The sequence below is a fragment of the Panthera tigris genome, chromosome A2 (assembly GCF_018350195.1).
Source record: "Panthera tigris isolate Pti1 chromosome A2, P.tigris_Pti1_mat1.1, whole genome shotgun sequence".
Lineage (NCBI taxonomy): Eukaryota > Metazoa > Chordata > Mammalia > Carnivora > Felidae > Panthera > Panthera tigris.
In genome coordinates this window covers 116,170,645-116,193,690 of record NC_056661.1, presented here as the reverse complement: position 1 = coordinate 116,193,690, position 23,046 = coordinate 116,170,645, and positions in this window count along the sequence as shown.

The following is a 23,046-nucleotide window of genomic DNA, read 5'->3' as shown; positions in this document are numbered from 1 at the left end:
GCCATGGCACAGGTTTCTGATTAGTTCACATATCACTCACCAATTAGAACAGAAGGTAAAACTTATTTTTTCCTACCATGAGCAATTCATTAGAACAATAACCTTTAATGTAATGAATAATAGCAGGACCTTAAAATTCAAAAAAAAAAAGCATGTTATCACTTTAAGATTATCTCTCTGAATAGTTTGTAGATTAAACAGATTTGCTTATGAAGACACTGTTTTTTATTCCAATCACTGTTCTGATTTTTTTTTTTTTTTTGACCAGTAATTCAGTTAATCATTAGAGGACAGAATATGGGGTAAAGGGCTACTGGTCAAGTTTTACTTAAAGATAAAATATACCTATTTACAGGGCTGCCATGAACTATTGGGGATGTTGTTCACTGCTCAAGGGAGCCAATCTGAGAGCCAATATGGGTTGAAATACAGCCTTCAATTCAATAAACAGTCCTCATGCTCTGGCATTGGCTGCATTTGCTGAGGGAATGGGGCCCATGGACACGGTGTCATACAGATTAGTGGCAGCCTTAAGGAATACTAGATATAGCATGATCTTAGGAAAAACTTTGTTAATTCTGCCTTTTTGGCTGCTCACATGCTGGGAAGTACCAGGCAGCACCAACTCTTCACCTAGGACTCAGTGCCGGTTGAGTGTGAATTAAACATGCCAGAGAGCTCCTTGAAATTCTGGTAGGTAGTAGAGAATATCACCCCTCAGCACTGTCCTAGGAGATCCATCCATTCCAGGTAAGAAAGTGTCTTGAGAAGTTCTTGAGGGTAAAAGTGGAGTCTAGGAATGCAAAGCTTCAGAGAAAGGGGGACAGGACTCCAAATATTAGAAGGGGAAAGGGGGGGTGCTGGGGAGGTGGAAGAGGGAGAAGGAGAGGCTCCAAAAGGAAAAAGGGAAAAGTTTAGAAAAGAGAGAAAGGAACAGCATGGTCAATTCTTCCTATTGTGCAACATGACCCCCTCTGCAAACACCTCCCAATCATCAGTGACATCTAGAAGAATCACAAGATACTTGGTACAAGTGGGTTGCTTGCAAAAAAATAATATAAAACTAGTTAAGCAATTTAATTCAGCCTCCAGGTCAAAACAGACACATCTAGTGAAGCTGCAGGTACCAGAAAATCCCCAGGGGGGTGCCTCTGATTTTCTTCCAGCCATGAAATCTGGGGCCTGAAGACAATCTGTGTTAGAACAGGAGGAATCCTCCCCCCATCCTAACATCCACATTACACTCTCTTTTACTGGGTGACAAAGAAAGATATCTATAACATAAAAATAAGGACTGAGTGCTCTACATACACCATCTCATTTAATCTTCAGAGCACTTCTCCTGGCAGATGGAATTATTCAACCCATTTTGCAGCTAAAGAAGTGGAGGCTTTGACACTGTTATATCATCTGCCCAGAGACCCTGCCCATGAGGAACGGAGCTGGCATTGGTATCCAATACTTTCTGAATCCAGAGGGAGGCCCTATTCTTCTCTACAGGGCAATGTTGTACCCAGCACCCTCTGGTAAAATACAGAAGAGGCCTTAGGGTGCTCACAGCTGCCCTGAACGGGATCACAGAGATTAAGATCCAGAGCTACACAACAAAAGCAGTGTGACAGGCTGAGAAAGTAAATGGCTCTCCTGACAGCTTTGTCTGTATAACTACATTTTCAGAGCCTGGGTCTCCAAACAAGACGTGGGTTAATTTAAAAATGTGAAGGAGGGGCTCTTGGGTGGCTCAGTTGGTTAAGCATCCGACTTCAGCTGAGATCTCATGGTTCGTGAGTTTGAGCCCCACATTGGGCTCGCTGCTGTCAGCACAGAATTCACTTTGGATCTTCTGTCCCCTCTCTCTGCCCCTCCACTGCTCATGTTCTCTCTCTCTCTCAAAAACAAACAAACAAACAAACAAATAATAATAAATAAGCATTAAAAAATGTGAAGGAAGTAGAACTTTGAAAACTTAAGTTATGGAAAAGGATGAAAAGATCCCAGTGGATCCAGTTTGCCAAACTACCAGGCAAAGAAAGGGAAGTGATCATTAACTGAATGCAAACAAATATAGAAAGGCTTTGGAGGAAAGAGAGATTCCCTCCAGCCCATGGAAAATGATTCATGAAAGCGAGCACTTTTAACAAACAAACACATTTTTTTTTTAATTTTTCAAAACATCATTTTGTCCTCCATACCATTTGGCTGCCTTAAAAAGCAGAATTTCCTGCACTTCTGGCTGTGGGCGGTATGGACCGTGTGCTCATATTGGGGAAGCAGGGAGCAAGAGCACCAGGGACTCGGTGGTCAACTAGCTGCACACGACGAGATGGAGGGGGGCGCCAGCCTAGTCAAACTACAGTCTTAGCATGGGTGTCCGGCTTCTCTGGGAGAATACAACTCTTTCATTCCCACACCCCAGAAAAAAATCCTGGGTCTCACTTTTCTTTGATTTTGTCTGTGGCGACCTATATCCAGGTATTACAAATCAGCCTAAGTCAGCAGTCTTCCCCCAAGAGTCAGAGAAAGGATGACTGTGGCCAGTGGGGTGTGAGGAGTTAGGGGGAAGGGAAAAAGAGCCAGCTTCTTGTCTGTTGAAATTTAGCAGGACTCCGGTCTTGTCTCTATGTAGGAAGTGGAGTGGACTGGGTATCCTTCCTCCAGTCCATTCCTGCTGTAGAAGCCACCTCCTGGCACTTAGGCAGGTTCCTAGCAGGGAAGACCGGATGCCCATTGACAAGACCGCCTCCCCCAGTATTCTGGGAAGCGTGTTTGGTGACCTGAGCCTTTCTCATGGTGAGCTTGCTTTCGCTTTTCCCTGTTTGCTCCACCAGCTCTCACACACACTTGCTTCAAGGTGCAGTGCTCATCCCTTTTCCAGGAGTCCACCTGTAGCTTCATCTAGGCCCCAGGAATTTTTCCTTTTTCTGTACTTCTATACCACATATATAGCCTGTGACACAAAATCTGGTATTTGAATCTAATTTAGAGCTGTGGCTGTCAATCCTTAATTTTAGCTTGTATTCATATGGGTAACAGTGGTTTGTGGGGGAGACCTGCTTTTGAGGTCTGAAGACCTAGGTTCAAATCCTGCCTCTGTCCATTACTGTATGACCTTAGATAAATTCCTATAACCTCTCTTTGAAAAAGGGGAATAACAACACTTGCTCCACTCATTTACAGTTATAAGCATCCAAGGAGATCGTGTGTGTGAAAGTATATTGTAAAGTACACATGAACACTATATCATTTAAACTCTAGCTATTTCCAAGAGTCCAGGACTCATGTCTTCCAATGAAGTTGTGTTTTTCTTACTAATCATCAATTACATTTTTAAAATAAAACAATATTATCTCCCTCTAAACTACTTTTTTAAAGTAGATGTGAGGGGCGCCTGGGTGGCTCAGTCGGTTAGGCAGCCGACTTCGGCTCGGGTCATGATCTCGCGGTCCGTGAGTTCGAGCCCCACGTCGGGCTGTGTGCTGACAGCTCAGAGCCTCCTGGAGCCTGTTTCAGATTCTGTGTCTCCCTCTCTCTCTGACCCTCCCCCGTTCATGCTCTGTCTCTCTCTGTCTCAAAAATAAATAAACGTTAAAAAAAAATAAAGTAGATGTGAGAATCCAGCTTTTTAAAAAAATTTTTAAATGTTTATTTTTGAGAGAGAGAAAGAGAGAGAGAGAGACAGAGAGAGAGGGAGACACAGAATCCAAAGCAGGCTGCAGGCTCTGAGCTGTCAGCACAGAGCCCAATGTGGGGCTCAAACCCATGAATCGCAAGACCATGACCTGAGCCGAAATCAGACCCTTAACTGACTGAGCCACCCAGGTGCCCCTCTAAACTACTTTTTAAGCCAAACTATTTCCTTTCTCTTCTTACTGCAAATAAAAATTTAAATGTTAACTTGAGCATGCCTAATAATTAAATGTGGGCAATTCTTGCTAGGTTTCTGTATCTTATTAACCTTATGGTAAGAACTGAATTCTGTCTTATCTACAATACTACCTGCAGAAGAAAATGCAACCAATACAGAATTTGTGAATTTAGACAGGCACAGTCTGAATTGGGATTGGTGTATTCCAATACATTGGGATGAGTGTATCTATTATGGGTTAAAGCAGGCTCAAGGTTGCCAACCAACTAAGGGTGCAAAGAATATTATGTAAAAGATATTTATACCGCTAAAAAGAAACTCTTGGAGTCTTCTGAAAATGACTTTTTATATACAATTTATATGCTAATTATAATTCATTTGAATATATTAGATAAAGCAAGTTCCCTAAGGACCTAATGTTTGGTACGATTTGTCCTTGGAAAAAAAAAAAAACAAAGAATAAATATTATAAAGGCTCAAGTCTTTGCAATGACCTCAAGCAAGAGCCTACAGGGTCTGCCCCACATGCTCTACCATTTTCTTCCTTCCTCCATCAGATCCAGCCACATTCGCTTCCTTGTTATTCCTTGACTTGACTGACCTGGGGGCCTTGGCTCTGGCTGTTCCCTCCACTTAGAATGCTCTATTCTGAGACACACACAGGGCTGACCTCTTCCCTTCCTCCAAGTCTTTGCCCAGACATTTCCTTCTCAAACAAGCAATACTGACCACACTAGTTGAATGTACAACCCTCCATTTTATATGCTGTTACTCTGCTCTACTTTTTGCCATGGCACTTATCACCTTTTAACATAATAGATGATGTACTGTTTTTTTTGTTTGTTTATTTTGGTTTGGGTTTTGGTTTTGGTTTGGTTTGGCTTGGCTTGGCTTTGCTTTTTAGGTCGGTCAGCAAGGAAAAGAGAGCAGAACTAAAAAGATCTAAAGACTTCTGGGTGGCCTGTGTATTCCCAGAGGTCAGGGCAATCTGAGAATGAGCCCAAAAGGGTCCCAACAATGAGACAGACATGGAGAAGGAAATTCCCTCATTGTCTCCATTCCAGAGGAAGTCCCCCATCACCCCAAAACAGAGGACTGGAGGGAGAGGGAATTGGCCAGCTCTTTAGAAGAGCCACAGCATTCATGGTAAATATCTTTTGGTTGATTAAATTTTTCAGTGCAAACTGGATCTCACAGGGTTTGCGAACAGGGTGTGTGTGTTTGGTAGAAAGAGGAAAAGTGGACAATGGGGGCAGTAGGTTTAATCTAACTGACATTCCCTTTTATAATTCATTCTAAACGGAATTAGATAGATATTCATCAAAATCTATTGGACATTTGTGCCCTTCATGATTAGGCCTGGAAGTGATGTTTTTTAAATCTATAATTCAGAATGCTCATGCCTGGTGAGTCTAATTTAGTGACAGTTGATCTTTAATTTGATACTTTGCTCTAAAATGTAAGTATTACACTGGAGAAAAACGAGGGAATTGGGTTCCCCTTAGTCCAGATTGGGTAGGATTCCTTCTTGGTCGTTAGGATATGTGTTAACTTCTTATTTTTCTCTAGAACATTAACCTATTTCCCAAGTCTCCTAATAAACTTCCTAAACTCAGGATGGAAGAAAGGACTGAAAGAAGTAAAAAGAGGAAATATCACTTATTTACTTCTCTGAAAGTACTCTCTCCCCTCTGTCAGTTTCTCCTGTGGGTATAGAGCCATCTCTGTAGCTACCTGGCCTCTGCCACACCTCAGACCAGGTGCTTCATAAAGAATAACACACCTAGGGACAGCTCAGTTGGTTAAGTGACTGACCCTTGAATTCGGCTCAGGTCATGATCTCATAGCATGTGTGTTGGAGCTCCGCTTTGGGCTCTGCACTGACAGGATGGAGACTGCTTGGGATTCATTGTCTCTCTCTCTCTCTCTCTCTCTCTCTCTCTCTCTCTCTCCCACTCCTGCTCTTTCTCTCTCTCTCCTAAAAAAAATAAAAAAATCAAAAATCAAAAAAAAAAAATGAATAACACACCTAATGGAATCAGGAAAGAAGAGTATATATCAGCTTTATTTCTCAAATGAGAATTTAGCAAGATTCACAGACTTGGCCTCTACTAGTTACCTAACAACTGCCCTCCGGTCAAGAACAATCCTACATTGTTGGGATATGAGACTATTTTCTTTCATAAAATGCAGCAAGAGCCATGTTGGTTCCTCATTTCTTGATATTTCCCCATCTCATCCACTCCCAACAAGGTAAACTTAATCCTGTTACACCTTCTGAAAGTAGGTTTTCAAAAAAGAATTGGGTTACTATTGATTGCCAGCAGAAGAAATTCTCATTGCACACAATGAGTCTGTAAGCTGCTTCTTAATGTCCCTGCTCTGGGTGACATCCTCAGTACCTATGTTCTTTCAAGAGATGGCCACACACTGTAATATAGTGGTTGAGGTTTTTATCTTTTCCTATTAGGCAGGAATTATTTCAACACACTCTCCTTTGAAAGAAACCATGACAAGCTAAATGACAATCTGTCCTATACTGTTGTGAACCCCCAGTCACAATGACTAGAGTTTCTTTAAGCACAGACCTCCCTATAGATTAGGACATATATCTTAAGCGCCAATGTTAAAGTTAATGCAAAGGTTCAGAGGTGCAAAATAATTTAAATGTGCCCAAGTAGTAGCAATAACATCTCTAAAATCTCGGCAGTGAATTATGGATATGTGGAATATTAAAAATGCAAAGCTAACTCAATTTGCATTTGCAATGCCCCCTAGCTGTTACTGGGGAGGAGGAAATTGCTTTCTGCTGAATTCAAGGGCACACTACTTAGTGCTGTATTTAAGTCAAGGAGGAAAATCACTCATTTTTATTCTACCACTTAACGTGTGCTTATGTAATCTGTCTGGCACTGGAGTCAGTTGTCTGATATTATTTTCAATCACAGAAAGAGAATATATAATTCAATCATTACACCTTTATTTTCACTTGCTTGGCGATCTCTCGAAGCCTTATTACCACCAGTAAATGCCAGACTGTCATCAATCAGTGCTCAGCACTGGGACTGTCTCTGACAAACAGCATTAGCCAAGGTATTATTATTTTTATTTTTGAGAAGGGGTATGAGTTGAGGGCAAGGTTACATTTGCCAGATCAGATGGGAGAGAATGCATTCCAGACTCTCCTCCACCTCCACCCCATCATTTGCCATCCACTCCTAGGCCATCTCTCTCCCAAGCATGTAAATTCTCAAAGGTTGGGTAGACATGTAAATTAGTAGGTAATACACTGCAAAGCAGGAATCTGCTTTCAACTTCATGTCTTCTCCCACCCTGTTCTTCCTCCTTTCCAACTAGTCCTCACCCAACTGCTCCTTTTCATTTTCCCTGCACACTCAGCTTCATCTGGTCCATTCACCTCTGGGATACCACAGGGTAGACACAGTGGGCATTCCCAGCACTGCACATTGGGCCACGATGACGCTGCTGCCAGTCACCACCCTTCTGGCAAAGGGACTCACATAGAGCAGCTCTCCAGGAAGAAGGGGCAGCAGTTGACGCTTCTTAAGATGGAAACCCAGTTAGAAAAACTGTGTGAAGGGCTGGGGTCTGTTAAAGGGGGGATCATATTCCTCTGATTTACAAATAATATGGGAGTCCCTGGTCATACTGAAAATGAGAGACCATTTGGTGAACAAGGTTGGCCATGAATCCCAGTCTAGAGAACACTACTCAATATTGGTCTGTTTCTCACTGATCTCTGTGATTGTGTTTGCCAGTCACATTGGTCATAAGTTGCTTTTTTCCCCTTTTCTCCTTGTTTCCTTGTATTTACCACCTCATCAGGAGTCATTGCTTTCTTTTTTCACTTACCCTGGGTAGATGGGACATGATTGATTGTAGTGGATCTTAGACCCCACTTTACAAGTACTGTGTAGGCTGCATACCCAGGAATTCTGACTCATTAGGTGTGGGAGGAGGGTCTAAGGATCTGCATTTTTAAGAAGAACCTCTCTCACACCAAGTGGTTCTGTGGGTAGTTCCAGACTATTCTTTAAATGGCTTTTTGAAAGCCACAGAAGGGGCGCCTGGGTGGCGCAGTCGGTTAAGCGTCCGACTTCAGCCAGGTCACGATCTCGCGGTCCGTGAGTTCGAGCCCCGCGTCAGGCTCTGGGCTGATGGCTCGGAGCCTGGAGCCTGTTTCCGATTCTGTGTCTCCCTCTCTCTCTGACCCTCCCCCGTTCATGCTCTGTCTCTCTCTGTCCCAAAAATAAAATAAAAAACGTTGAAAAAAAAAAAGAAAGCCACAGAAAAGAGGAAAATACTGCTGTGTGGTCTAGTGTGAATGGTCTCCTTCTCCTATCCCTGTCCTTCTCTCTCTCTCCCTCCCTCTCTCTCTTTCTCTCTCTCTCTCTCTCTCTCTCTCTCTCTCACACACACACACACACACACACATGATTTGGTCCATCTGACAAAAGGTCAGGCTGTATCTTTGTTTCTGCCTTATAAAATCAAGAATCTTTTTGGCAGACTGACATAATAGGCTATAAACATTACCTTTACTTCCACGAAGAGGCAGAAATAACTCCCCAACATCAATGATGAGGCATAGGGATCCCCAGAGGTTGGCACATGAGAAACCGAATTACAGGTCAAGACTAGCTTCCTAAAACCAATTCTCCTATTTTTCTAACAAATAAAGCATCTTTAGATTTGGTGGTTTGGGAATTGGTAGCTCTATATACAGCACTCAGAAAGATGAATAATTGTAATTCAGGGGGTTATTCAAAAGCCACATTATTTCCTTATATGTTTATAATGTATGTGAGTTGAAACTAGGTGAGACAGACTAATTAAGAGTATCTTAGACAACAGAAAGCTCATTTGGTCCTTGGAATTGTAAGCTTGGTCTCTGGTCAGATGATATTTTAAAAATCAGAATTCAGACTATTGTTTTTAAAAAATACATCAGATAGAAATGAGAGCAGACAAATGAGAGATTTATAATCCCCATGGTACACAGTTCATAAATTGGCTGCCCTTTTATCTCTGCAGCAGGAGAAATGGGGAAATTCTGAAAACCCCAGAAGAAATAGACAGGATGTCTAAGTTAAGAATGCAAGGGGAAAAGGACTCCCTATTAAAACAAAATACTGCCCCCTTTGCCCTGCACATATCATAACTTAGCTGTTTTATTCCATTCTAGCTGGGTTTTGCTAGGTGATTTATTAGTTAGTCTGGATTTAGCACTGGAAGGAAGGACAACTGGAAAGTGGCTCCCCACAGTGTTATTTCACAAATTTTCCTTTCCTCTTGAAATTCACACATTGTGATTCCCACTGTTATCACCATCTTGTCCCAGATATAAGCAGCTTCCAATTATAATTATGTGAACCAAGTATGGCCAAAAACTCCTTGTTGATGACTTTAGCACAATTGATACCAAATAAAAGCTGACCCTCCCTTACTACAAATTTATGAAATAATAAGGGACTGCATTAGTCCCAAACTACAGACCCCTTTGAGCATGCCCTCTCAGTTCCTTCTTCTAGGTCAAATGTGCCTGTTCCAAAGCTAGTAGCCAGACACAATGAGCAATCTAATTCTTCAGATGAGAAATTGTCCTCTCTTTACAAGAAGGACTTTGTCCCCATGGGTCTAACAACTACCAATACTATAACAATACAACATCATGACATTCATACCACAGGAATTATATACATACAGTAACAGGACAGTCATTCCATCTCAAAGGAAAAGAAAGGTTTAGATTTGTGATAGATGCTGGGATGATAAATCAGAATATTGCTAAAGATAGGGCAGCATAATATGGAAGCTGGCCCAAGGGGAAATTGTTACAACATAGATAACACTGGGTTAAAGCTACAGAAAAATGAAAAGGGAGAAATCAAACTGTTTAAACATTAAACATTTGTTTAAATATTAAAGTAAAGTTAGCCTGACAGCAAAATCGATATTAAATCAGGCCTGGAAACTGTTTTACGACCTCAAACCCTGGGCTTCTTAACTGCCAGTGTCATAAATGATGTCACTTTTCAGTGTGATCGTGGCTGCTAGCAGGCAGGTCAGAAATGCCAGCTTTAATTTTAAAATGTTCATTTGTGATGTAATTTAGAGTTTACTCCCAGGGACAAATGTCACTCTCTGGGCATGAGCCCCTCAAAGTGCTGTTGTGAGCAAAATGCATTCCCTCTTGACTCCAGTCCACCCTTAACAGCATGGTTTCCAGAGGGGCCTGGGAGTTCTCTTGGGTTTGAACAACATATTTGAGAACAGTAATACACAGGTTGAGATTGTTTTCCCAGTCAGTGAAGGCAGAGATTTTGAGGAAACGCTTATGGGGTGAAAGGAAAGGAAGCTGTAGAAAGCTGTGCCTGCTGCAGAACTTTCCATGAGTAGGTTGGGATTTGAGGCAAGCCACATGGACAGAATGGGGAGTCAGCAGAGGGACAGCCTCGAGCTACCAAGTGCACAAGGTCACTTGCTAGCCGTGTGGCAAAGGATTTCCTTTACTCCCAACCTCAGCTGCTGTATTCTCAGTCCCACTGAAAACCATCCTCCCTCTCCCCAAATACTACCCCCAACCCCTAACCAGCCTGTCACAAAACCAGAAATATCTATGTTATTAACTTCTTCAGTTTGAAACACTGAAAGACCTGCTCAAATGCAAACATGTTCCGGGAAGAGACACACAAGGCTTTCCTAAGTCTGCCTCATAGAAGCTGCTGGCTTCCCTTGAGACAGGATTAGCTTGCATTGAGGGTAGCTGTTTCCAGTAAGTGTGGGTGCATTTGGTTTACATTCTTCAGATATGGATTTGGAAAGAACATAGCATGCATTATTCACTTACAGTAGTCTAGCTACACCTTAGAGATTTGTAGTTTAAGGAAGCAGTCATCATTAAGGTCCTGATAGAACAAAACAAGGGAAAACTAGAGCGTGGAATATGGGACTATGGGAGTGTGGGAGTGTGTGTGTGTGTGTGTGTGTGTGTGTGTGTGTGTGTGTGTAGGAGTGGTGACAATGAGAGACTGTATCATTTTGCTAGAGCTTCCTAACAAAGTGCCATACACTAGGTGGCTTAAACAACAGGAATTTATTGTGTCACAGTTCTGAAGGCTGTAAGTCCAAGATCAAGGGCCATGCTCCCTTGGAAATCTCTAGGGAAGAATCTGTTCCAGGCCTCTCTCCTCATTTCTGGGAGTTCTTTGGTTTACAGCAGCATAACTCGGATCTTCACATGGTGTCTCCCTGTGTCTTTGTCCAAATCTCCCCTCTTTATAAAGATACTAGTTGGGGCACCTGGGTGGCTCCTCAGTTGAGCGGCCAACTCCTAATTTCGGCTCAGGTCATGATTCCAGGGTCATGGGATTGAGCCCCGCATGGGGAACCTCACTGAGTGTGGAGCCTGCTTGAGATTTTTTTTTGTCTCTCTCTCCCTCTGCCCCTTGCCTGCTCATGCTCACTCTCTCTCTCTCTCTCTCTCTCTCTCTCTCTCTCTCTCTCTCAAAAAAAAAAAAAGGATACTAGTTATATTGGACTAGGGGCCCACCCTACTCCAGTATGATTTCATCTTAACTATTGCATCTGCAAAAATTCTGTCAAAAAATGGTAACCTTTTGAGGCAGTGGGGGTAGGACTTCACCATATAAATTTTGGAGGGATATAATTCAATTCATAATAGAAAAAACAGAGGTAGGAATCAAGGAGATCCAGATAATGAAAATCACTGAGATGGGCCCCAAGCAAGATGGGAATAAAAGGGACCCAGTAAACAGAATGATCAAAGACAAGAACTCACTCAGCAAAGAGCACGGCTTGGAACTGAGTTCAGTCTGGCCATTGCCAGCTGGTCCTGAGATACCCGTGAACACTGGTTCTTCTAATCAAATGGTGAAATGCAATGGTGTTCATTGTTCTCTTCTTAAAATCAAAGGACCATAAGAAAGAAAACACTGAGGGGCCTGGGTGGCTCAGTCGGTTAAGTGTCCAACTTAAGCTCAGGTCATGATCTCATGGTTCATGGGTTCCAGCCCCACATCAGGCTCTGTGCAGACAGCTCAGAGCGTGGAGCCTGCTTCGGATTCTGTGTCTCCCTTTCTCTCTGCCCCTCCACTCACACTCTGTCTCTCTCTCAAAAATAAATAATAAACGTTAAAAAATTTTTATAAAAAAAGAGAAAGAATGCAAACTAAAGCAGTTCTTATCCACCGCAGTTGCAACCATGGAAGTCAAAAGTTTTTACAGTCACAGAGGTATTCCAGGTTTCTGCAAAGGCACAGAGTTGCTACATTATAATTTTTTTAAATCACAAAAGTCACTTCTGTCCTAAAATTCTAGAATTAAAATTTTATTTTGCAATTTTTATCCATCTGATTTTCTACACAGTTTAGAATACGATTCTCCTTCTTCCCCCCATAGATTTCCCTACACCTTTGGGTCTCTATAAACATATGGACATGATCTTTCCTGTAAAAGATGTGTTCCTATTAATGTTGGTTGTAATAAACTCCTCTGTTTTCTGTCTGCCCTAGTTCTGTCAAATTTGTGTTCACAAAGGGAAGTAGACAAGGAAATTATCCAAGAAAGACACAATTTCTAATTAGAACAACATAAACAAAATATAGCCTTGGTTTTGCAGGTGGAAAGCAATGTCTTCATCATGATCTATCTATCCATTCCCCTAGAGAGAATGTGCTGTTTTAATTTTCTCATCTATAATATGAAGGCCTGATGTTTTGCTTTGGGGTGGGGTCGGGAAAATGTTGCACAGGGATTATGGGAAGGGATAGCCTCCAAAAACTTATGTAAAAAATTAAAGTTTGGAGTTTTAAAAATATATATATTCCCTGACAACTTCTAATACAACAAGGAAAGGCTGTTACATAAACAAAGGGCGATTTTGCATTCAAGTTTACAAAAGTACAAATGCTTGTAGCCAGTCCTAAGAATAGACAAGGATGGTAATCTTTTATGTCCCATCACAAGCAAAATCATCCAGGTGACCCCTATAAAGGATTTAGTATCTACTCTGTGGCAATGTTTCCTTTAAGTGGCTTAACCACTTTGGGCAACACTTAATAGATCCTATTTTTATTTGCATGGGAGTTGAAGCAAAGAAGAAAATTTACTTAATCCAGAGTTGTAATGTATCATGCTGTGCCTTTGAGGAGGTACACAGTGTTCTTTCCAGCTTCCCAATCCAGGTATATATTATACCTTATTATATATATAATATAATGTATATATATAATATATATACCTTATTATTTCACCTGGCTTTAGGATAATAACACTAACGTCAGTTTATTAGTTGGGTTACTTTAGGTTGTGAGTAACTGAAAACCCCAAACTTGTTCACAGAACAAAGAAGGTGCTACTGACATGTCCAGAGACATAGAGTGGCTTCAGATATGAATTCCTACTGAATTTAAAGCACTCCAGGGGAACCTGAGCACCCTTAGGACAGAAGCCGCACCCCAGAGAGTATGATCATGGGGGCCGTTTACAGATAGCAACTGTTGTCCAGACAATCGCCAAAGTTCCTCCTTTTCCCTTTTAGCTGGAACAGCAGAGGATTTTCTTAAAATAGCAACTGGTCCCAGTGAACCAACACAGAGCAAGTGCAGCCAGTTTCTGTTGCCTCACCAAACCTTGTTGAATCATTGTATCATTCAAGAACACTTATTTGCAGCAACGTAGGTTTCCAGTTTTCAAGCACCAAAGAATTTGACATAAGGAAGTAGTACCCATCATGATAATAATGAATTGTTTAAACTACATTGCACTTAAGGTTGCCCTTGGACCCGTCAAAGGATTTCACCCAATCCTCATTCATTCAGATGAGCCTTGAGTGCTTCACAAGGTCCGAGATCATTGCTGTGCCCCATCTTGACTGCCCAGTGCAGCGGACTGAACACAGCCCTGCTGACAACAGTGAATAATCAGATTCATCTCAGCTGTGGCAGGGATAATTCAATGTCCACCTGAGGAGCCACAATGGCCTCTTCTGTTATTCCATCTATGAGGATTCTAGTTTCCAGTTTTACACATCAAAGGTCTTAGGTGGTTGGGAATGGAGGCAGAGTAGAGAAGGTTGCCAGGAAAGAAGATGGAACCCACACCAGGTAGCTCTCCTCTGGAAGGGCACTGAAGAAAAGGGCTGATGCCCTAAGAAGTCTGGCCTCTCAGTCTCCTTAATCGCCTAAGAAGACAAGACAGGGAACATTCTTCCTCCTTTCGGCTGAGGGTTGGAGCCTGAAACCTTTGCTGGACAGAGAGTCTATCTCCCCCCAGGCCACCTTATGGCTCAGGTCCCCGCCCCTAGGCGAACCCACAGAATTCTGAGTGGCTATGAAAGTCCCTTTTGCCCAGAAGCACCAGGTTTGCAGTGTGCCCTCATTAAAGTGTGCTCCTGCAGCCAGACTGTCAGTTTCAAAAGAAAACTCCTTTTAATTTTAACTAGAGCCCTGGGCATCAGAAACAGTAGAGAAAGGGGATTCGTTTATGAGTTTCTATGGCAGATTATGGGTTTTATTTGCTCCTTTACACCACTTTTCAGTCTGTCATTTTGGTAAGGTTAACCCCGGTGTAAAATGTTCCCGTAATTATGCTCGGAAACACTCCCAGCCTGCTGCATGCCAATAAATGCCTGGAATAACTGTCAGGCTAAATGAATCCCATTTGGACAAAATGATTATTGAAAGTTATTTTAGTTCCCTATTAAGCAGTTGCGGAACAGAGCTGTAATCAAAATGTTTATTTCAATTAGAATTATTATGCTCAATAAAAAGCTCAAGTAGAAAGTAAACTACACTTTATCAAATAAAGTAAAGGCCACAGCTAGTTAAACTTCTTGTTTCACACGGCCTCTATCTTAGAGTCTGACAAGAGGCACGATTCTCAGTCCTTTCCATAGTATATTAACAGCTTTTATAGCCCAGCTTCCATCTAGTTGATCCAGAGTCTCTTGCTCTGTGTGGACAAACCCCCCAATTCTTTCTTGATGGTTACCATGGCCAGCAGTGGGCATCAGCCCCTCTGTTTCCATAGCTACAGAGCAGGGGTGCCCCACCTCATGCTGAATGGCTGAGAAAAGGCCATGGGGGTTACAAAGCCAGAGGCAGTACTTATTCATCACCCAGCCCCCGCGAGACTAAATATACACGAGCATTCTCGTTACTATAGCAGCTATTTCTTTTCCTGGGGATGGATCCCAAAAGATAGCCAGGGGAAAATGTTTTTTGCTAATTAGGCCAACGTAGTCATCCTCATCAGAAAACAGCTTTTGGGGTTCATTTTAATTTTTTTGGAGAGGGTGCTAAGAAAAAGAGCCTATTCCTATCCACCCTTCTATGATCTGCATCTTGAGATGAAACCTTGGGTACCCACAAGCAAATTACTCTCCCCAGCCCCCCCACCAAACATAACAGTTTAGTCCTAACCCTCTATGCCTGAAAGTATTGTTGGTTTTATAAATTATAATGCCTAGGTCACACCCAAAACCAATGAAGTCCAAATCTTTGGAGTGGGGTCCAGGTATCAGGGTCATTCCCATGTGCAATTAATGGTGCAAACTCTACCATGAGTCAGAGGTTCTCAGAGCATGGTCCCTGAACCAGCAGCATCAGCAGCACCTGGAAACTTGTTAGAAATGCGGATTCTCAGGGCCCATCCCATAATTACTTAATCAGAACCTGGCATGGGGCCAGACATTCTGTGCTCAAGGTTGAGAACTGGAGCTAGGACGATCTTCTTTAAAAAGAAAAATACAGCAAAGATGTTTATTGTTAACTCACATGCTTAGAGGAGCCAGAATCAACCCCTGACTGAACAGGAGCCAGCACTAAGCCCTGGTTGAACAGTGTTCCCTGATTGCCTGAATGTTAAGACAAAAGATGTAAGAGAAGAGGTACAAAGTAGCTCTTCACTCCGACCTAGGCAAGGGAAAGGGCCTCTAAGACCCATCATCATAGAAGCCAGGGCTGGCTGAATGAGGAAATGATGAATTAATCTATAATCAGAATGTTAAAGGAAGCTAAAATGGACCAAAAAAAAAAAATTAGGCAGAACTGGCTCAAAAGCAATACCTCGAGTCAGGCAGACATTTTCTTTCCCTCTTCTCTCTTCCTACATCAGTTCTCCTGACTCGCCTCATATCTGGCTTCCCAAGGTCCTCATGACTCCCAGAGACCCCTCTGAATAGACAAAGGAATTAATTCATGCTAGGATCTAAATGGCTGTTATTGCACAGTATCATCTTGTGTTATTACATTTCCTTGCATTATTTGGATTTTGAACAAAGTTCCTAAGACATCTCTGCTTAACTTGGAGACTCATCCCATACTCCTTGCATGCCAGCTCCTGGTTTAAGCCTTTTACATATATTAACTCATTCAACACCCATAACAATACTATGAAATAGGCACTAGTTTGTACCATTTTCACAGATGAGGAAATTGAGGCACAGAGATGTTGAGTAGTCCTCCCCGGGTTGTGGCTTTGCACCCAGCCTGTTTGGCTCTGAAGTATGTGTTCTTAACTAAGGCTAAATGTCCTCTCAGAACAAGTGGGCTTTCCAACATGGAGCTCCCGGGCTGAGAAGATTTAGGGAAGGGGCTGTCAGAGAGCTATTCACTCCATATCTTATAGTGCCAATTCCATCTCCATATTGGGCCGGGGGGGGGGTCATGAATTTTCTACGTTGGTGTATTTTTCCCTCTTCGAAAATGTGTAGTGTCAACCTTGTCTTTATAAACTTGTCCTGATCCTGCCATTCCCCTGAGTATTTGACTATTCCAGACAAAAATCCAGTTGAACTAATTATTTTGTGAGGATTTGCTTTTTAAAAAAAAAAAAAATTATGATCCAAGTCTAGTGCTTCCAAGACATATTTCTTCAAACTTCAAGCATCTCAGAAGGAACAGGTTGTGTCAGGTTCTCTGCGAGGTCCAACATTAGGACCAAACTCCAACTTTTGAACAGAGCTACCTTCACCCAGGTGGGGAGGGATCGGAACAAGGTTTAAATTTTTTGTTGTTGTTCTACATGTTTTTCCCTGAAGTCTTTGTCAGAGACTTTTTCTACATGCAATAAAGTCTTGAATTTGATGGAGGCATCCCCTTCTGGCTTATGGCAAGTCTGTCAAAAATAGATTACACATCTCAATTTCATCCATGTCTAAAGACCATGGAATAAAGTGGCTCAGCATTAACCCATAGAGTGCTTACTAAGTATTGCATATCAGAATCTTCTTGGCAAAAGCCTTCTTGAGCTGGCTGGGGAAAGGTTGGGGTGGCAGCTCTGAATAATCTTCCATTTTTATCCCTTGACACTTTAATTAAGATAATTTAACAGCCTGTTAAGCACAATATGCAGAATTTGCCACTAGGAGCCAATGAGGAAAGTGTCTTGGGGAACAGGGAGATATGTGTGAGGTTGGAGATCCAGGCAGCATACAGTTGGATGGAGTTGTGGTTATTACTCAGCCCAATGACTGTGACTTTCCCAAGGTCACCCAGTTAATTAGTGGACTCCCTGGATCCCACACTGCATGAGAAGTTGTGGGATATTAAATGGAACTACCCAGGCATAATTGATTGTGAGCACTTTTCTTGAAAAAGCTCAGTGTCTGGCCTTCTCAGAAATTCACAATCAGCTTATGCAAAGCCTTGGGGTGGGGGAAAGGCTGAAGCAAATACCAATGATATGACTCAAGATCCTGTGGTTTTTTAGAGGGTTAGATGGGTTGCCAAATGGAGTCTGAGATCTCCTCATCTTGTCTCCTAGTGCTGCTGTGTGGCCCATGCAGCAACTGCCTACATCATGGGTACATGGACACATGTTGGGAGTCCCCATGCCTCTGTTAGGCAGTTAAGAAAAGTGCCTCCTACTCAGGCTTGTGCAATCAGAAATAACATCCGCGCCATTAATCATGTTCATCAAGAAGCACTTTCAGGCCTGACATGCAAAAGTTCTATTATTTGGCTACACTTTTTTCCAAGACCCTAAAGAATTTATTTTTTAATTCCACCTTTTGAAAATAAGAGTCTTCAGTCTGATAGGTAATATGCATTCCACCTTAAAAGTGGATGGCATTTACCCTGTTCTCCAGAAATTATATCCATTAGTACTTCCACATATGCTTGGCATTTATCAGGATTTGTTCTGATTCTTTATTTCCAGCTTGATTGGCTAGATGCATACATCTATAAAAATCATGAAACATGATGGATTTCAAATCCACTTGTAATAGACTGAACTTCATAGTACAAACTCTTAGATTCTGAGTACCACTAGCACCTCCTTTCATATTTAGGAGTCAAGAAAAAAGTGAGGGGGCAGATTTAGGGTGAGAGACTAAGTTAGGTAAAGGCCAGGAGCAAGGTGAGCCGGGGGAGGCTGGTAAAGGGAAGCAGGCTGGTGAAGCGAGGGTCATGAGTTCTGACTTATTTTAGGGGAAAATGATCCACTATTCAAAAAACATTGTGACTCTGTAATAATTGGGGGAAAAATAAAAGCTGAGAAGGAAGAAATGCATGTGCGTGCAAAGGCATGGAGTTGCAAAAGGGCCTATGAGTCACTGAGAAGCTCAATTAGATGAGGTTGATGGTTAGAGGTGGATGGTGGGACGAAGCAATCAGGATGTGATGGAAAAGGGACAAAGTCAGTTGAGATTGGATTGTGAGAATCCTCCCCATCCTCCTTTCACCTTCTCCCCCTGCAGCTTTCCTTGACTACACGGGTTCAGAAACACATCTTCCTGTGAAACTTTCAGCCTGTATTATCCAAACCTTAAAGCTGAAAGAGACAAAAGAGGTCACTGATCCTTAATCATGTGACAGACTTCATTCTAGTACTTAACTCTTCGTTTTGTTTATGTTTCTCCAGGTCTGTATTTTGACTATTTAAGAACATTACCAACAATTTCAGGAGAGGAATTTTTTTTTTAATATTTACTTTTGAGATAGAGAGAGACAGAGCATGAGCAGGGGAGGGGAATGGGCAGAGACCAAGAGGGAGACACAGAATCCGAAGCAGGCTCCAGGCTGTCAGAACAGAGCCCAATGAGGGGCTCGAACCCATAAACCATGAGATCATGACCTGAGCCAAAGTCAGCTGCTTAACCAACTGAACCACCCAGGAACCCCAGGAGAAGAACTTTTTTAGATAGCTGTAACTACAGTAGGAATATACACAGTAACTTAATTAATAACCACAGTTGTTAAGGGATTTCTACATGCCAAGAGCTTCCTATGTATTATATCTAAAACTCAAAACAATCCTATGAGGCACACATTATTATTTCCATTTTAAAAATGGGCAAGAGAGGTTAAATAAGTTGCCCAAGGTCACAGAGCTCTAAATGGATAAACCAGGATTTGAAACCAGGTTGTCTTATTGTAGAGTTTATTTTTTTAATGCTTATTTATTTATTTATTTATTTGGAGAAAGAGAGAGAACATGTACAAGAGTGGGGGAGGGGCAGACAGAGAGGAAGAGAGCTTCCTAAGCAGGTACTGTGCTGTCAGCACAGATCCCGATGTGGTGCTCGATCTCACGAACTGTGAGACCATAACCTGAGCCAAAATCAATAGTCAGATGCTTAACTGACTGAGCCACCCAAGCTCCCCTAAGGTTTTTAAACAGCAATACTCTACCTGCTTCCCTAACAGGTGCTTAAGAAGTTTTTGCTGAATGAATGGGATAAGTGGATGCCAGATAAATTGCTTTTTAAAAAAATCCAAAGCCTGTTCATTGAAATACTATTAATGCATTACTTAATTCTTCACCAACTAAGAAGTTTTCTTTACCAATTCACTGATAGGCTCTATATTCAAAGAAGCATAAAGGTCCTATGAGTATTTCTCATCAGAGATCTATGAAGATAAAACTCTGTTTCATGGTCTTGTTAAGTACCAACTCTGTCAATGGCACTGAGTTCTTTCCTCTAATATATAGGAAACCTTTCTGAATGTTTTCCACTCCCAGGGAGTTAGGCAACCTGATATCACTCTACATATCAGCAGCATCTCAATCATAAAAACAAGAAATGAATCCTTACAAGATCAAGAGAGGACGAGTTTGGACATGCTACAGAGCTGACAGTTGATGGTAATAAAGAATCAATCAGTTCTCCAATTCAGAGACAGCCTGGGTGGGACCTTCATCTCTGACCACTACCCTGAAACCACTAGGAGCCAGGAAACTGGGGGAAGGATCCAGGTAAGATTTCCCTTAGAACCCTGCAGTGATGGCTGGGGGGAGGCTCTTGAACTGAACGAATGCCCACTGCTATTTCACAGCCAAATGCAGGCGCTTGGGGATTTAAACCTATCAGTACTCATCCTTGGCTGGGAAACAAGATGAACAAAATATTAAGGTGCTGACAGTTCTGTTTTTAGAGAAGTGCCAAAGCAAAATAGAAATCATGGAAAGAATCAAAAGAATGCAAGCAATGTGGCATTCCTACATCACTTAGACCTGTGAGGAGACGTGGAGGCTTCTCTCCTGAGGAAGGAAAAGCCCTCGCTCCTAACAACATTCTGCCCAGACAAGATGCCTGCCCATACAATCCCTTTTCTGCAGAGCAGCTGTGCAGAAAAAGCACCGTCTTTTCCCATGATCCTCATGTGTTTTGACTGATGCTTGTGGGATAGTTTAAGCTCAGTAAAGCTTTCAAGGGTTGGCCAAACAAGTCTCGCACAGAAATGTCAGGCTTCAATAAACCATCAGGTCCAATGTCTCAATTTCAACTCAATGTTTAGACTGGAAGGAGAGCAGAGGAATACAGCTAACCCTTAATTTGTACTTATATATACTCATGTTTGATCACCATGAAAATGTCCCGCTATTGCCAGATCACCAATCAATATAGGTTGCACCAGACTCATGGGGAAGATACAACTGCAAAGCTATGAGACTAAAAGACAGTAGTAGTCAGGACATAGTTAATGGTAGGAATGAAAAACGTTGCCCTTCAAGATTGCCATGGGAACTGGCCACTTATGCTAATACTACCATTCATCAAAACATAGGGATAGTTTCTGAAGCACACAAGAAGGTGTTTAATGCAATGCTGGAAAGTTCAAAAACTACCCTGTCACTAACTAGCTGTGTGACCTGAAAAATTTTACTTAAGTTCCCTGATCTTCCATGTCTTCACTGGTAAAATGTGGATACTCATTCCTCTGATGTCTGAGTGAAATATGTTTGTATGCAAAAACTTTAATATCTTTGATATCTAGAAAGTTCTCAGTAAATGGTGCCTATAACAATTATCGTCATCATTAACAATGACAGTAATGAATCTAGATCAGCCGTTGTTAAAGCTATGGAATCTTGAGCCTCTCTGATTCTCATCTCATTTAAGTATCAGGTATGTATTACTTCATAGGGTTATTAGTGAGATAAATGCAAACATATGAAAAGCATCTAATGTAGTACCAGGTACACACTATGTGCTCAATAGATACAACTTCCTTTTAGTGACACTACATAGCATTTTTGAAGTTATTTAATCTGCAAATGGGAGAAAAGCCAGAATAAAGTATCAAATTCTAGTTTCACCGAGAAACTACTTACCTCTCTGTTTAAAACCCTATTATAATCTATTTAAAACATAAAATAAAAATTAAATCCTGGTATAGATTAAATTTATAATTGGAAACACCACAGGTATTAAACACGTATTCTTATGGATTATATTTACGTTCAAGTTAAATAAAATACTTGCAAGTAGTAAGGTATTAGAACATAGAAGCTGATGAAACTAAAGTTATAATCATGAGAGTCCATAAAATTGCATGTTCACATTATTATATAAATGTATTCCTCTTTTATTTCTGTGATGAGGCTATAAAAGATGTTCACCACCCCCCTCCAAAAAAAAAAAAATGCAGAATCCAGGATGTCAGCTACAAAGCAGGTATGATCAGGAATTCTAGAAAGAATAAATAAGTCTGTCTTCGTTAATTAAAAGCCTATATAGAATAAAGTCCCATTGTGGTTGTGACAAAGATCAAAAGATATTTGGATGTCATCTTCAGAAGCTTTTGACACTAAGCTGGTGTGAAGTTCCAAAGCATTCTTACAGTCCTCCACTCTCTGGCATGTTTTAACTCTGAACTCAGGCTAGATCCTTCAAATAAAAGCTAGAGGTAGCTACAGCAGTTATGAGAAAGGACAAAGATTGAGAACAAAATACCCAACTAGGCCTATTAATCAGTGATAATTTAAATGATATTTTTTTTATGACTTTTTAATTTTGAGAGAGAGAGAGAGCGTAAGCTGAGTGTAAGCTGGGGAGAGGGACCAAGAAAATCCCAAGCAGCCTCCACACTCGGCACTCAACCCCACAACTCTGGGATCATGACCTGAGCCAAAATCAAGAGTTGGACGCTCAACCAAATGAGCCACCCAGGTGCCCCTTAAACGATACTTCTTACAAGTTCTTCTATTTTGTATATATAGGTTACACATAAATGCCATAAAATGTTTTAATGCAGAATGAATTTTTGTATTCTATTATTTTAGGAAATCTTTGAGAATGTTCATTTCTCAGTTATTAACCAGGTTAACTCTTAGTCACTAAGCCTGCCTGTTTGGATAATTTGGCAGTTAGTCCAAATTATGGAGCACACATAGGAGGAAATAGCCTCTTGATGATTGAGCTTAGAAATTCAAACACAAAAATTGATCATCTTCAACACGGAGGACTAAGTATCAAGATCATAAAGGGCTTTTTCAAGCCACACACAAACACACACATGTTCACAGACCCACCCATCAAAGATTCTGGCCACCTATCTACATATTAGGTGATTTTCTCTGAGAAAGGGAGCATGTGGATTGGGAGGGAAAACATACACACACACAGGTGATTCTGATACATTCCTTCTTCCCACTGCTGAGACCTACTGCTAAAAATTGATGACACATGTCACAATTATTTTTTCATATTTTTCCAAAGAATCAATCTATTTTCTGTTATTGTAACAGACTCTTATTCCAGGAAAGGCTGTGGAGATGCAATTGAAATGATGATAATTGACTTAGTCAGCTGAACACTCACTCTCTCAGCAGGAAAAAAAAAAAAAAAAAAACAAACAAACAAAAAAAAAAACCCTCAAAACAAGAATTTCATGCTTTTAGCCAGAGGC